We start from the raw sequence: 16449 nt of genomic DNA, 5'->3' as shown, positions 1-16449 counted from the left end.
CTTTGTAAAAGAGGAATGAATATAAGGAATTTCTTTAATCTAACAGAGTACCTACAAAAAGTTGTTCAGATTAAAATATCAAATACTACTAAAAGCCTTACACCTAAAAATATCAGCATCCAAATCATCTGTATTTATTGCTGTTCCTGTTTCCCAGAGTCAACAACATTCATCAAATTTACTTATTTTCCTTAGTGTTTGCTTCAATATATCTAAATATCTTTAAATTTTATTTCACAGAGACCTCATTCATTCAACTCTTCATCTTTCCAGCTGTTTTTGTGGGTGTGTGTGTGAGCCAGTTGCACAGCTTTTATTATGGGATTTTATTTTCCCTCTCTCTCCCCAACTCTCTCTCTCTTTCTCTCAACACTTAATCCAGCAACTTCTTAAGAAAGAATCCATGGGAGGTAAATTTCATGTCTGAAAATCTTGTTTTTTCCATTGTATTTAATTGAAGGTTTACTTGCTTATACAATTCTACATCAAAAACATTTCCCTCAGAATTTGTATAACCACTGTGGAAAACTGTCAGCATTATCTATTAATTTATATATATACAGAACCTATGACCACTGTATTTCACTCCTATGTATATACCCAACAGAAATTTATGATTATGTAAACTAAAATACATGTAACAGAATATTCATTGCAACATTATTCAATGGAACAGGATAGAAAGCCCAGAGATAAACCCACACACCTATGTACAATTAATCTATGACAAAGGAGGCAAGAAAATACAATGGAAGAAAGACAGTCCCTTCAATAAATGCTGCTGGGAAAACAGGACAGATACATGTAAAAGAATGAAATTAGAACACTCCTTAACACCATACACAAAAATAAGCTCAAAACGGATTAAAGACCTAAATGAAAGACTGGACACTATAAAACTCTTAGAGGAAAACATAGGCAGAACACAACTGTTTGTTTTTATTTTTTCAGGTTTTTTTTTAACATCTTTATTGGAGTATAACTGCTTTACAATGGTGTATTAGTTTCTGCTTTATAACAAAGTGAATCAGCTATACATAACATATATCCCCGTATCTCTTCCCTCTTGAATCTCCCTCCGTCCCACCCTCCATATCCCACCCCTCTAGCTGGTCACAGAGCACCAAGATGATCTCCCTGTGCTATGTGGCTGCTTCCCACTAGCTACCTATTTTACATTTGGTAGCGTATATGTCCATGCCACTTTCTCACTTTGTCCCCACTTACCCGTCCCCCTCCCAATGTCCTCAAGTCCACCCTCTAGTAGGTCTGCTTCTTTATTCCCACCCTGCCCCTAGGTTCTTCATTATATATATATATATATATTAGATTCCATATATATGTGTTAGCATATGGTATTTGTTTTTCTCTATCTGACTTACTTCACTCTGTATGACAGACTCTAAGTCCATCCACCTCACTACAAATAGCTCAGTTTCATTTCTTTTTATGGCTGAGTAATATTCCATTGTATAAATGTGCCACATCTTCTTTATCCATTCATCTGTCGACGGACACTTAGGATGCTTCCATGTCCTGGCTATTGTAAATAGAGCAGCAATGAACATTGTGGTACATGATTCTTTAAGAATTACAGTTTTCTCAGGATATATGCCCAGTAGTGGGATTGCTGGATCGTATAGTAGTTCTATTTGTAGTTTTTAAAGGAACTTCCATACTGTTCTCCATAGTGGCTGTATCAATTTACATTCCCACCAACAGTGCAAGAGGGTTGCCTTTGAGAAGCAAGAAGAACTACAATCCAGCAGCCTGTGGAACAAAAACCACATTCACAGAAAGATAGACAAGATGAAAAGGCAGAGGGCTATGTACCAAGTGAAGGAACAAGAGAAAACCCCAGAAAAACAACTAAAGGAAGTGGAGATAGGCAACCGTCCAGAAAAAGAATTCAGAATAATGATAGTGAAGATGATCCAGGACCTCAGAAAAAGAATGGAGGCAAAGATCGAGAAGATGGAAGAAATGTTTAACAAAGACCTAGAAGAATTAAAGAACAAACAAACAGATATGAACAATACAATACCTGAAATGAAAACTACACTAGAAGGAATCAATAGCAGAATAACTGAGGCAGAAGAACGGATAAGTGATCTGAAAGACAGAATGGTGGAATTCACTGCTGTGGAACAGACTAAAGAAAAAGGAATGAAAAGAAGTGAAGACAGCCTAAGAGACTTCTGTAACAACAATAAACACAACAACATTCACATTATAGGGGTCCCAGAAGGAGAAGAGAGAGAGAAATGACCAGAGGAAATATTTGAAGAGATTATAGCTGAAAACGTCCCTAACATGGGAAAGGAAATAGTCACCCAAGTCCAGGAAGTGCAGAGAGTCCCATACAGGATAAACCCAAGGAGAAGCACACCGAGACACATAGTAATCAAAATGGCAAAAATTAAAGACAAAGACAAATTATTGAAAGCAGCAAGGGAAAAACGACAAATAATATACAAGGGAACTCCCATAAGGTTAACAGCTGATTTCTCAGCAGAAACTCTACAAGCCAGAAGGGACTGGCATAATATACTTAAAGTGATGAAAGGGAAGCACCTACAACCAAGATTACTCTACCCGGCAAGGATCTCATTGAGATTTGATGGAGAAATCAAAAGCTTTACAGACAAGCAAAAGCTAAGAGAATTCAGCACCACCAAACCAGCTCTACAACAAATGCTAAAGGAACTTCTCTAAGTGGGAAACACAAGAGAAGAAAAGGACCTACAAAAACAAACCCAAAACAATTAAGAAAATCGTCATAGGAACATACATATCGATAATTACCTTAAACGTGAATGGATTAAATGCTCCAACCAAAAGACACAGGCTTGCTGAATGGATACAAAAACAAGACCCATATATATGCTGTCTACAAGAGACCCACTTCAGACCTAGGGACACATACAGACTGAAAATGAGGGGATGGAAAAAGATATTCTATGCAAATGGAAATCAGAAGAAAGCTTGAGTAGCAATACTCATACCAGATTAAATAGACTTTAAAATAAAGAATGTCACAAGAGACAAGGAAGGACACTAAATAATGATCAAGGGATCAATCCAAGAAGAAGATATAACAATTAAAAATATATATGCACCCAACATAGGAGCACCTCAATACATAAGGCAACTGCTAACAGCCATAAAAAAGGAAATTGACAGTAACACGATTATAGTGGGGGACTTTAACACCTCACTTACACCAATGGACAGATCATCCAAAATGAAAATAAATAAGGAAACAGAAGCTTTAAATGACACAATAGACCAGATAGATTTAATTGATATTTATAGGACTTTCCATCCGAAAACAGCAGATTACCCTTTTTTTCAAGTGAGCACAGAACATTCTCCAGGTTAGATCACATGTTGGGTCACAAATCAAGACTCAGTAAGTTTAAGAAAATTGAAATCATATCAAGCATCTTTTCTGACCACAACACTATGAGATTAGAAATCAATTACAAGGAAAAAAACGTAAAAAACACAAACACATGGAGGCTAAACAATACGTTACTAAACATCCAAGAGATCACTGAAGAAATCAAAGAGGAAATCAAAAAATACCTAGAGACAAATGACAGTGAAAACACGGTGATCCAAAACCTATGGGATGCAGAAAAAGCAGGTCTAAGAGGGAAGATTATAGCTAAAAAAGCCTACCTCAAGAAACAAGGAAAATCTGAAATAAACAATCTAACCTTACACCTAAAGGAACTAGAGAAAGAAGAACAAACAAAACTGAAAGTTAGCAGAAGGAAAGAAATCATAAAGATCAGAGAAGAAATAAATGAAATAGAAACAAAGAAAACAATAGCAAAGATCAATAAAACTAAAAGCAGGTTCTTTGAGAAGATAAACAAAATTGATAAAACATTAGCCAGACTCATCAAGAAAAAGAGGGAGAGGACTCAAATCAGTAAAATTAGAAATGAAAAAGGAGAAGTTACAACAGACACCGCAGTAATACAAAGCATCCTAAGAGACTACTGCAAGCAACTCTATGCCAATAAAATGGACAACCTGGAAGAAATGGACAAATTCTTAGAAAGTTATAACCTTCCAAGACTGAACAGGAAGAAAGAGAAAATATGAACAGACCAATCACAAGTACTGAAATTGAAACTGTGATTAAAAATCTTCCAACAAAGAAAAGTCCAGGACCAGATGGCTTCACAGGTGAATTCTATAAAACATTTAGAGAAGAGCTAACACCCATCCTTCTCAAAGTCTTCCAAAAAATTGCAGAGGAAGGAACACCCCCAAACTCATTCAATGAGGCCACCATCACCCTGATACCAAAACCAGACAAAGATACTACGAAAAAAGAAAACTACACACCAATATCATTGATGAACATAGACGCAAAAATCCTCAACAAAATACTAGCAAACAGAATCCAACGACAAATTAAAAGGATCATACACCATGATCAAGTGGGATTAATCCCAGGGATGCAAGGATTCTTCAATATACGCAAGTCAATCAATGTGATTCACCATAATAACAAATTGAAGAATAAAAACCATATGATCATCTCAATAGATGCAGAAAAAGCTTTTGACAAATTGCAACACCGAGTTATTATAAAAGCCCTGCAGAAAGTAGCCATAGAGGGAACCTACCTCAACATAATAAAGGCCATATACGACAAACCCACAGCAAACATCATTTTCAATGGTGAAAAACTGAAAGGATTTCGTCTAAGATCAGGAACAAGGCAAGGATGTCTACTCTCACCACTATTAGTCAACATAGATTTGGAAGTCCTACCCATGGCAATCAGAGAAGAAAAATAAATAAAAGGAATACAAATTAGTAAAGAAGAAGTAAAACTGTCACTGTTCACAGATGACATGATACTCTACATAGAGAACCCTAAAAATGCCACCAGAAAACTACTAGAGCTAATCAATGAATTTGGTAAAGCTGCAGGATACAAAATTAATGCACAGAAATCTCTTGCACTGCTATTACTAATGATGGAAAATCTGAAAGAGAAATTAAGGAAACACTCCCATTTACCATTGCAACAAAAAGAATAAAATACCTAGGAATAAACCTAACTAGCAAGCCAAAAGACCTGTATGCAGAAAACTATAAGACACTGATGAAAGAAATTAAAGATGACACCAACAGATGGAGAGATATACCATGTTCTTGGATTGGAAGAATCAATACTGTGAAAATGACTATACCACCCAAAGCAATCTACAGATTCAATGCAATCCCTATCAAATTACCAATGGCATTTTTTATGGAACTAGAACAAATCATCTTAAAATTTGTATGGAAACACAAAAGACCCCGAGTAGCCAAAGCAGTCTTGAGGGAAAAAAACGGAGCTGGAGGAATCAGACTCCCTGACTTCAGACTATACTACAAAGCTACAGTAATCAAATCTATATGGTACTGGCACAAAAACAGAAACATAGATCAATGGAACAAGATAGAAAGTCCAGAGATCAACCCACGCATCTATGGTCAACTAATGTATGACAAAGCAGGCAAAGATATACAATGGAGAAAAGACAGTCTCTTCAATAAGTGGTGCTGGGAAAACTGCACAGCTACATGTAAAAGAATGAAATTAGAACACTCCCTAACACCATACACAAAAATAAACTCAAAATGAATTTGAGACCTAAATGTAAGACCGGACACTATAAAACTCTTAGAGGAAAACATAGGAAGAACATTCTTTGACATAAATCACAAGATCTTTTTTGACCCACCTCCTAGAATAATGGAAATAAAAACAAAAATAAACAAATGGAACCTAATGAAACTTAAAAGCTTTTGCACAGCAAAGGAAACCATAAACAAGACGAAAAGACAACCCTCAGAATGGGAGGAAATATTTGCAAACAAATCAATGGACAAAGTATTAATCTCCAAAATATACAAACAGCTCATTCAGCTCAATATTAAAGAAACAAACAACCCAACCCCAAAATGGGCAGAAGACCTAAATAGACATTTCTCCAAAGAAGACATACCGATGTCCAAGAAGCACATGAAAATATGCTCAACATCACTAATTATTAGAGAAATGCAAATCAAAACTACAATGAGGTATCACCTCACACCAGTTAGAATGGGCACCATCAGAAAATCTACAAACAACAAATGCGGGAGAGGGTGTGGAGAAAAGGGAACCCTCTTGCACTGTTGTTGGGTATGTAAATTGATACAGCCACTATGGAGAACAGTATGGAGGTTCCTTAAAAACTAAAAATAGAATTACCCTATGATCCAGCAATCCCACTACTGGGCATATATCCAGAGAAAACCATAATTCAAAAAGACACATGCATCCCAATGCTCATTGCAGCACTGTTTACAATAGCAGGGTAATGGAAGCAACCTAAGTGCCCATTGACAGACGAATGGATAAAGAAGTTGTGGTACATATATACAATGGAGTATTACTCAGACAGAAAAAGGAACGAAATTGAATCATTTGTTGAGACGTGGATGGACCTAGAGACTGTCATACAGAGTGAAGTAAATCAGAAAGAGAAAAACAAATATCGTATATTAACGCATGTATGTGGAACCTAGAAAAATGGTACAGATGAACCGGTTTGCCGGGCAGAATTTGAGACACACATGTAGAGAACAAACGTATGGACACCAAGGGGGGAAAACCGCGGTGGGGTGGGGATGGTGGTGTGCTGAATTGGGCGACTGGGATTGACATGCATACACTGATGTGTATAAAATTGATGACTAATAAGGACCTGCAGTATAAAAAGCAAAGAAACAAACAAAAAAAACAACTAATACTAAACTTTCATTGGGTTATTAGTATAGAAATATGTTATTATAAATGTTTCAGACATTACATGATATTTCTAAAAATCTTATATGTTCTGGTATAATGTTATAAGTCATAATTCTAGTTATTACTTTAAAATGTATATCTCAGAAATAACTAAATTTCCTTGTCAATTGCATTATTATGAACTTTCATCAAATCTTTAACCGTGGTCATTTTTAAGTCTTTTGTCATTTACAGACAGTTCTGGGTGTACTCTGATGCTTTTGCAAAAATGTTCCTGTAAAAGGGTTTCATCTTCAAGGAATTCATGGAAAAGACTCTGACAAGTACAGGTTTCTGGTAACTGACTATACTGCTGAACTGAATGAATAAGCATTTTCAGAACTCTAATGGAAAACTGATGAATTCATAAAAGTGCTATCAAAAGATCAAGATGAAAAAAAATTAATTACAATGGACTGCATGAACTGATGAGGATGATTATAATTTTTGTGATTTTCTGTTTGAATAAAAAAAAATCTCACAAGTACTCAGAGGCAAAAAATATACAAATCAATTTTCACTGCAAAGCAAAGGACCTGTTACAGTGGAGGATTACTGGACTGAATGTCAATAGTATGACATAGTATGAGTGTGTTTCGTGTTTGGTAATTGCAATCATTGTTGCTTTTGTTGTGGTCATCCTTTAACAATGTTTGGTGTCAGTTTATTTCTTGTAAAAATAAAATACAGTGTGTGTGTGTGAAAAAAAAATAAGATATTGAATATAGTTCTCTGTGTTATACAAAAAAAAAAAAAGAGGGTTGCCTTTTCTCCACACCCTCTCCAGCATTTATTGTTTGTGGATTTTTTGATGATGGCCATTCTGACTGGTGTGAGATGATACTCATTGTAGTTTTGATTTGCATTTCTCTAATGATTAATGATGATGTTGAGCATTCTTTCATGTGTTTGCTGCCAGTCTGTATATCTTCTTTGGAGAAATGTCTACTTACGTCTTCTGCCCATTTTTGGATTGGATTTTTTGTTTTTATGATATTGAGCTGCATGAGCTGCTTGTAAATTTTGGAGATTAATCCTTTGTCGGTTGTTTCATTTGCAAATATATTCTCCCATTCTGAGGGTTGTCTTTTGGTCTTGTTTATCGTTTCCTTTGATGTGCAAAATCTTTTAAGTTTAATTATATCCCATTTGTTTATTTTTGTTTTTATTTCCATTTCTCTAGGAGGTGGGTCAAAAAGGATCTAGCTGTGATTTGTGTCATATGGTGTTCTACCTATGTTTTCCTCTAAGAGTTTTATAGTGTCTGGCCTTACATTTAGGTCTTTAATCCATTTTGAGTTTATTTTTGTGTATGGTGTTAGGAAGTGTTCTAATTTCATTCTTTTACATGTAGCTGTCCAGTTTCCCCAGCACCACTTATTGAAGAGGCGGTCTTTTCTTCATTGTATATTCTTGCCTCCTTTATCAAAGATAAGGTGACCATATGTGCATGGGTTTATCTCTGGGGTTTCTATCCTGTTCCATTGATTTATATTTCTGCTTTTGTGCCAGTACCATACTGTCTTGATTACCCTAGCTTTGTAGTATAGTCTGAAGTCAGGCAGCCTGATTCCTCCAGCTCCATTTTTCGTTCTCAAAATTGTTTTGGCTATTCAGCGTCTTCTATGTTTCCATAGAAATTGTGAATTTTTTTGTTCTAGTTCTGTGAAACATGCCATTGGTAATTTGATAGGGATTGCATTGAATCTGTAGATAGCTTTGGGTAGTATACTCATTTTCACAATGTTGATTCTTCCAATCCAAGAACATGATATATCTCTCCATCTATATGTATCCTCTAATTTCTTTCATCAGTGTCGTATAGTTTTTGCATACAGGACTTTTCTCTCCTTAGGTAGGTTTATTCCTAGGTATTTAATTCTTATTGTTGCAATGGTAAACGGGAGTGTTTCCTTAATTTCTCTTTCAGATTTTTCATTATTAGTGTATAGGAATGCAAGAGGTTTCTGTGCATTAATTTTGTATCCTGCTACTTTACAAAATTCATTGATTAGCTCTAGTAGTTTTCTGGTAGCATCTTTAGGATTCTCTATGTATGGTATCATGTCATCTGGAAACAGTGACAGTTTTACTTCTTCTTTTCCGATTTGAATTCCTTTTATTTCTTTTTCTTCTCTGATTGCTGTGGCTAAAACTTCCACCACTATGTTGAATAATAGTGGTGAGAGTGGGCAACCTTGTCTTGTTCCTGATCTTAGTGGAAGTGGTTTCAGTTTTTCACCATTGAGGACGATGTTGTCCATGGTTTTGTCATATGTGGCCTTTATTATGTTGAGGTAAGTTTCCTCTATGCCTACTTTCTTGAGTGTTTTCATCATAAATGGGTGTTGAATTTAGTCAAAAGTTTTTCTGCATCTATTGAGATGATCATATGGATTTTATTCTTCACTTTGTTAATATGGTGCATCACGATGATTGATTTTTGTATATTGAAGGATCCTTGCATTCCTGGGATAAACCACACTTGATCATGGTATGATTCTTTTAATGTGCTGTTGGATTCTGTTTGCTAGTATTTTGTTGAGGATTTTTGCATGTATGTTCATCCGTGATATTGCCCTGTAGTCTTTGTGATATCTTTGTCTTGTTTTGGTATCCGGTTGATGGTGGCCTTGTAGAATGAGTTTGGGAGTGTTCCTCCCTCTCCTATATTTTGGAAGAGTTTGAGAAGGGTAGGTGTTAGCTTTTCTCTAAATGTTTGATAGAATTCACCTGTGAAGCCATCGGGTCCTGGACTTTTGTTTGTTGGAAGATTTTTAATCACAGTTTCAATTTCAGTGCTTGTGCTTGGTCTGTTTATATTTTCTATTTCTTCCTGGTTCAGTTTCGGAAGGTTGTGCCTTTCTAAGAATTTGTCCATTTGTTCCAGGATGTCCATTTTATTGGCATATAATTGCTTGTAGTAATCTCTCATGATCCTTTGTATTTCTGAAATGTCAGTTGTTACTTCTCCTTTTTTATTTTTTATTCTATTTTTTGAGTCTTCTCACTTTTTTTCTTTATGAATCTGGCTAATGTTTTATCAATTTTGTTTATCTTCTCAAAGAACCAACGTTTAGTTTTATAGGTCTTTGCTATTGTTTCCTTCAATTATTTTTCATTTATTTCTGATCTGATCTTTATGATTTCTTTCCTTCTTCTAATTTTGGTTTTTTTTTTGTTCTTTTGCTAATTGCTTTAGGTGTAAGTTTAGGTTGTTTATTTGAGATGTCTCTTGTTTCTTAAGGTAGGATTGTATTGTTATAAACTTCCCTCTTAGAACTGTTTTTGCTGCATTCCATAAGTTTTAAGTCATCGTGTTTTCATTGTCATGTGTTTCTAGGTATTTTTTGATTTCCTCTTTGATTTCTTCAGTGATCTCTTGGTTATTAAGTAGTGTATTGTTTAGTTTCCATGTGTTTGTATTTTTTACAGATTTTTCCCTGCAATTGACATCTTGTTTCATAGCATTGTGTTCAGAAAAGATAGTTGATCCGATTTCAACTTTCTTAAATTTACCAAGGCTTGATTTGTGACCCAAGATATGATCTATCCCAGAGAATGTTCCATGAGCCCTTGAGATAAAGTGTATTCTGTTGTTTTCAGATGGAATGTCCTATAAATATCAATTAAGTCCATCTTGTTTAATGTATCATTTAAAGCTTGTGTTTCCTTATTTATTTTCATTTTGCGTGATCTGTCCATTGGTCGAAGTAGGGTGTTAAAGTCCCCTACTATGTTTGTGTTACTGTCGATTTCCCCTTTTATGGCTATTAGTATTTACCTTATGTATTGATGTGCTCTATGTTGGGTGCATAAATATTTACAATTGTTATATCTTCTTCTTGGATTGATCCCTTGATCATTATGTAGTGTCCTTCTTTGTCTCTTGTAATAGTCTTTGTTTTAAAGTCTATTTTGTCTGATATGAGAATTACTATTCCAGCTTTCTTTTGATTTCCATTTGCATGGAATATCTTTTTCCATCCCCTCACTTTCAGTCTGTATGTGTCTCTAGGTCTGTAGTGGGTCTCTTGTAGACAGCATATATACAGTTCTTGTTTTGTATCCATTCAGCCAGTCTATGCCTTTTGGTTGGAGCATTTAATCCATTTTCATTTAAGGTAATTATCGATATGTATGCCCCTATTACCGTTTTCTTAATTTTAGGGGTATTGTTATTGTAGGTCTTTTCCTTCTCTTGTGTTTCCTGCATAAAGAAGTTCCTTTAGCATTTGTTGTAAAGCTGGTTTGACAGTGCTGACTTTTCTTAGCTTTTGCTTGTCTGTAAAGTTTTTAATTTCTCTGTCAAATCTAAATGAGATCCTTGCTGGGTAGAGTAATCTTGGTTGTAGGTTTTTCCGTTTCATCGCTTTAAATACGTCCTGCCACTCCCTCTGGCTTGCAGAGTTTCCACTGAAAGATCAGCTGTTAACCTTATGAGGATTCCCTTGTATGTTATTTGTTGTGTTTCCCTTGTTGCTTTTAATATTTTTCTTTGTATTTAATTTTTGATAGTTTGATTAATATGTGTCTTGTTGTGCTTATCTTTTGATTTGTCCTGTGTGGGACTATCTGTGCTCCCTGGACTTGATTAATTATTTCCTTTTCCATATTAGGGAAGTTTTCAACTATAATATCTTCAAGTATTTTCTCAGTCCCTTTCTTTTTCTCTTCTTCTTCTGGAGCCCCTATAATTCGAATGTTGCTGCGTTTAGTATTGTCCCAGAGGTCTCTGAGACTCCCCTGAATTCTTTTCATTCTTTTTTCTTTATTCTGCTCTGCAGTAGCTATTTCCACTATTTTATCTTCCATGTCACTTATCCGTTCTTCTTTCTCATTTATTCTGTTATTGATTCCTTCTAGAGAATTTTTAATTTAATTTATTGTTTGCTCATCATTGTTTGTTTGTTCTTTAGATCTTCTTGGTCCTTGTTAAACGTTTCTTGTATTTTTCCATTCTCTTTCCAAGAGTTTGGATCATCTTTACTATCATTATTCTGAATTCTTTTTCAGGTAGACTGCCTATTTCCTCTTCATTTGTTAGATCTGGTGGTTTTTACCTTGCTCCTTCATCTGCTATGTGTTTCTCTGTCTTCTCATTTTGCTTAACTTACTTTTTTAGGGGTCTCCTTTTCGCAGGCTGCAGGTTCGTAGTTCCCGTTGTTTTTGGTGTCTGCCCCCAGTGGCTAAGGTAGTTTCTGCGGGTTGTGTAGGCTTCCTGGTGGAGGGGACTAGTGCCTGTGTTCTGGTGGATGAGGCTGGATCTTGTCTTTCTGGTGGGCATGTCCATGTCTGGTGGTGTGTTTTGGGGTGTCTGTTACCTTATTATGATTTTAGGCAGCTTCTCTGCTAATGGGTGCTGTTGTGTTCCTGTCTTACTAGTTGTTTTGCATAGGGTGTCCAGCATTGTAGCTTGCTGGTCGTTGAGTGGAGCTGGGTCTTTGTGTTGAGATGGAGATTTCTGGGTGATTTTCACCATTTGATATTACATGGAGCTGGGAGGTCTGTGGTGCACCAATGTTCTGAACTTGGCTCTCCCACCTCAGAGGCACAGCCCTGACTCTCGACTCCCATCCGGAGCACCAAGACCCTCTCATCCACATGGCTCAGAATAAAAGGGAGAAAAAGAGAAAGAAAAAAGAAAATAATAAAGTAAAGTTATTAAAATAAAAAATAAAAAGTAATTATAAAAAAAAACAATTTTTAAAGTAATAAAAATGAAAGAAAGAAAGAAAGAAGTGAGCAACTAAACCAAAAATAAATCTACCAATGATAGCAAGTGCTAAAAATTATACTAAAAAAAAAAAAGACAGACAGAACCCTAGGACAAAAGGTAAAAGCAAAACTATACAGACAAAATCACACCCAGAAGCATACACATACACACTCACAAAAAGAGAAAAAGGGAAAAAAATATATATATATATATTGTTGCTCCCAAAGTCCACTTCCTCAATTTGGGATGATTTGTTGTCTATTCAGGTATTCCACCAATGCAGGGTTCATCAAGTTGATTGTGGTGATTTCATCCGCTGCTCCTGAGGCTACTGGGAGAGATTTCCTTTTCTTTTCTGTGTTCGCCCAGCTCCTGGGGTTCAGCTTTGGATTTGGCCCCGTCTCTGTGTGTAGGTCGCCTGAGGGTGTCTGTTCCCCCTCAGACAGGATGGGGTTAAAGGAGCAGCTGATTAGGGGCTCTTTCTCACTTAGGCTGGGTAGAGGGAGGGGCATGGAATGTGGGTTGAGCCTGCGGTGGCAGAGGCTGGCATGACATTGCAACAGCTTGAAGTATGACGTGTGTTCTCCTAGGGATATTGTCCCTGGATCACGCGACCCTGGAAGTGGTGGGCTGCACAGGCTCCTGAGAGGGGTGGTGTGGATAGTGACCTGTGCTTGCACACAGGCTTCTTGGTGGCTGCAGCAGCAGCCTTAGCATCTCATGCCCGTCTGTGTGGTCCGCGCTGATTGCCCCAGCTCACGCCCATGTCTGGAGCTCGTTTAAGTGGCACTCTTAATCCCCTCTCCTCGTGCACCATGAAACAAAGAGGCAAGAAAAAGTCTCTTGCCTCTTCGGCAACTACAGATTTTTTCCTGGACTCCCTCCCAGCTAACTGTGGCGCACTAACACCCTACAGGCTCTGTTCAACCCCTGCATTCACCCAACCCCTGTCCTGTCTCTGGGATCTGACCTCCGAAGCTGGAGCCTCAGCTCCCAGCCTCCACCTGTCCCAGCAGGTCAGCAGACAAGCCTCTCGGGCTGGTGAGTGCTGGCCAGCACTGATTCTCTGTGCAGGAATCTCTCTGCTTTGTCCTCTGCACCCCTGTTGCTGTGCACTCCTCTGTGTGTCCAAAACTTCCCCCCTCCACCACCCGCAGTCTCTGTCCATGAAGGGCCTTCCTAATATGTGGAAACATTTCCTCCTTCACAGTTCCTTCCCACTGGTGCAGGTCCCATCCCTATTCTTTTGTCTCTGTTTTTTATTTTGCCCTACATAAGAACATGGGGAGCTTCTTGCCTTTTGGGAGGTCTGAGGTTTTCTGCCAGCGTTCAGTAGGTGTTCTGTAGGGGTTGTTCCACATGTAGATGTATTTCTGACGTATTTGTGGGGAGGAAGGTGATCTCCACGTCTTACTCTTCCTCCATCTTGAAGCTCCAGAACACATTTGTTTGACGTAAATCACAGCAAGATTATTTTTGACCCACCTCCTAAATTAATGAATATAAAAACAAAAATATACAAATGGGACCTAATTCAACTTAAAAGCTTTTGCACAGGAAAGGAAACCATAAACAAGACGAAAAGACAACCCTCAGAATGGGAGAAAGTGTTTGCAAAATGAAACACGGACAAAGGATTAATCTCCAAAATATACAAACAGCTCATGGAGCTCAATATCAAAAAAAAAAAAAAAAAAAAAAAGACTCAAGTAAAAAAATGGGTGGAATACCTAAACAGACATTTCACCAAAGAACACATACAGATAGCCAAGAGGAACATGAAAAGCTGCTCAACATCACTAATTATTAGAGAAATGCAAATCAAAACTACAATGAGGTATCACCTCACACCTGTCAGAATGGCCATTATCAAAAATCTAGAAACTATAAATGCTGGAAAGGGTTTGGTGAAAAGGGAACCCTCCTGCACTGTTGGTGGGAATGTAAATTGATACAACCACTATGGAGAACATTATGGAGTTTCCTTAAAAATAAATCTGTGCATTCTTCTAACAAAGTTAACTACTGAGAAGTATGACACCTATGATTCCTAATCTTTTCTACTGACTTTTAAAATTTTAATGTTTGGAGATTTTAGGATCTCTTTATCCATGATTCAGAAATTTCATGATACTATGCTTTGGTGTGCAGTTCCTCTTTCCTTCATCGTGCTGCTTATTTTGTTGGACACTTCCAATCGGGAGATTTAAACTATTTTCTTTTGTTTATGTTACTCTTAGTCATATGTTTGAATTCTTGTAGTGACTTCCTAAATATTTAATCTTCCTTCTCCTTTTTTTTTCTGGCCACACCACACGGCTTGTGGGATCTTAGTTCCCTGACCAGGGGCCAAATTGGTGCCCCCTGCAGTGGAAGCACAGAGTCTTATCTACTGGACTGCCAGGGAACTCCCTATCTTCCTTCTCTTTTTTCTTCCATTTTATTATCTTTTTGTTCTATTTTCTGGGAATTTTTAAACTTTATTTCCAAAATATTTATTAAAGTTTTGTTTTGTGGTTACATATTTTAATGTCCAATAGCTATTTCTTAATTTTCTGATTTTTCCATATAATCTAGTAATTGATTTATATATAAAAGATCTTTTCATTTCTCTGTGGATATTATGTTTTTTTTATGATTTCTTCTGTTCCTTGAATTGATTCTAATTTGTCCATTTTTTTTCTTATTTGTTTTGGTTCTTTCTTTCATCTTTGATGCCTCTCTCAAAAATCTGGTGTACCTGGCATGTCCATTCATACTTAAGAGTGAGGACTTAAAATCTTCAAATACACTCTGTTTAAATGATAGCACTCATTCCATCATGAACATGTGAATAACTCACTGTTTCATTGATAAACCCAGAAATTAGTTTCTAGAGGTCTTTCCTCTGAAGCTATTTAGTTTTTCAGGAAAGGAATCCTACAAATCCCTGCTTGGGACTCTTATGAATGTCTTCCCTAGTTCTGGAAGTAGGGTGGGGTACTAAACTTGATGTCTCACTAGGCAATGTAAACTTTAATACCTTTTGTTTTCACCACTCTACCTCATCAAATGTAAGCTATAACTTCTATTATTTTTAAAACCAGTGCCTCTGTACCTTTCTCATTATTTTTATTCCCTAGATTTAAAAATATTGGACAAATTACTTTTGGCTGACAAATTTCCTAATGTGAAAATTTTTATTCTCAGAAAGTTTAAGACATAAGGTTCAGCAATTCCACTCTTATCTGAAGAAAACAAAAACATTAATTAGAAAAAAAATATGCATCCCTATGTTCCTTGCTTTATTATTTTTGATAGACAAAATGTGGAAACAATGTAGGTGCCCATTAATAGATGAATGGATAAAGAATATGTGAGATTATATATATATGTATACACACACACACACACAAAATGGAATATTACTTAGCCATAAAGCAGAATAATATCTTGCCTTTTGTGATAACATGGATTGATCTAGAGAGTATTGTTACATGAAATAATAATCCAATGAAGACAAATACTGTATAATTTCACTTATATGTGTAATCTGAAAAAAAAACAAATAAACAAACAAAAACAGAGTTATAGATACAGAGAACAAAGAGGTGGTTGCTGGGTGGGGGCAGGGGGTGAAGAAATAAGTTAGGAAGATAAAAAGGTACAAACTTCAATTGTAAAATAAATGGCTCACAAGTATGAGATGCACAGTGTGGGGAATACAGTCAATAACTGTGTAATATCTTTGTATGGTGACTTATTGTAACTAGACTTATTGTGGTAATCAGTTTGAAATGTATAGATATATCAAATCACTGTGTTGTGTAACAAGAACTAACATAGCATTGTAGGTAAATTATTCTTCAAAAACAAACTAATAGAAAAAGGGATGAGATTTGTG

The sequence above is a fragment of the Balaenoptera acutorostrata genome, chromosome X (genome assembly GCF_949987535.1).
Source record: "Balaenoptera acutorostrata chromosome X, mBalAcu1.1, whole genome shotgun sequence".
In the NCBI taxonomy this organism is placed as follows: Eukaryota; Metazoa; Chordata; class Mammalia; order Artiodactyla; family Balaenopteridae; genus Balaenoptera; species Balaenoptera acutorostrata.
This window is presented reverse-complemented; position numbering follows the sequence as displayed.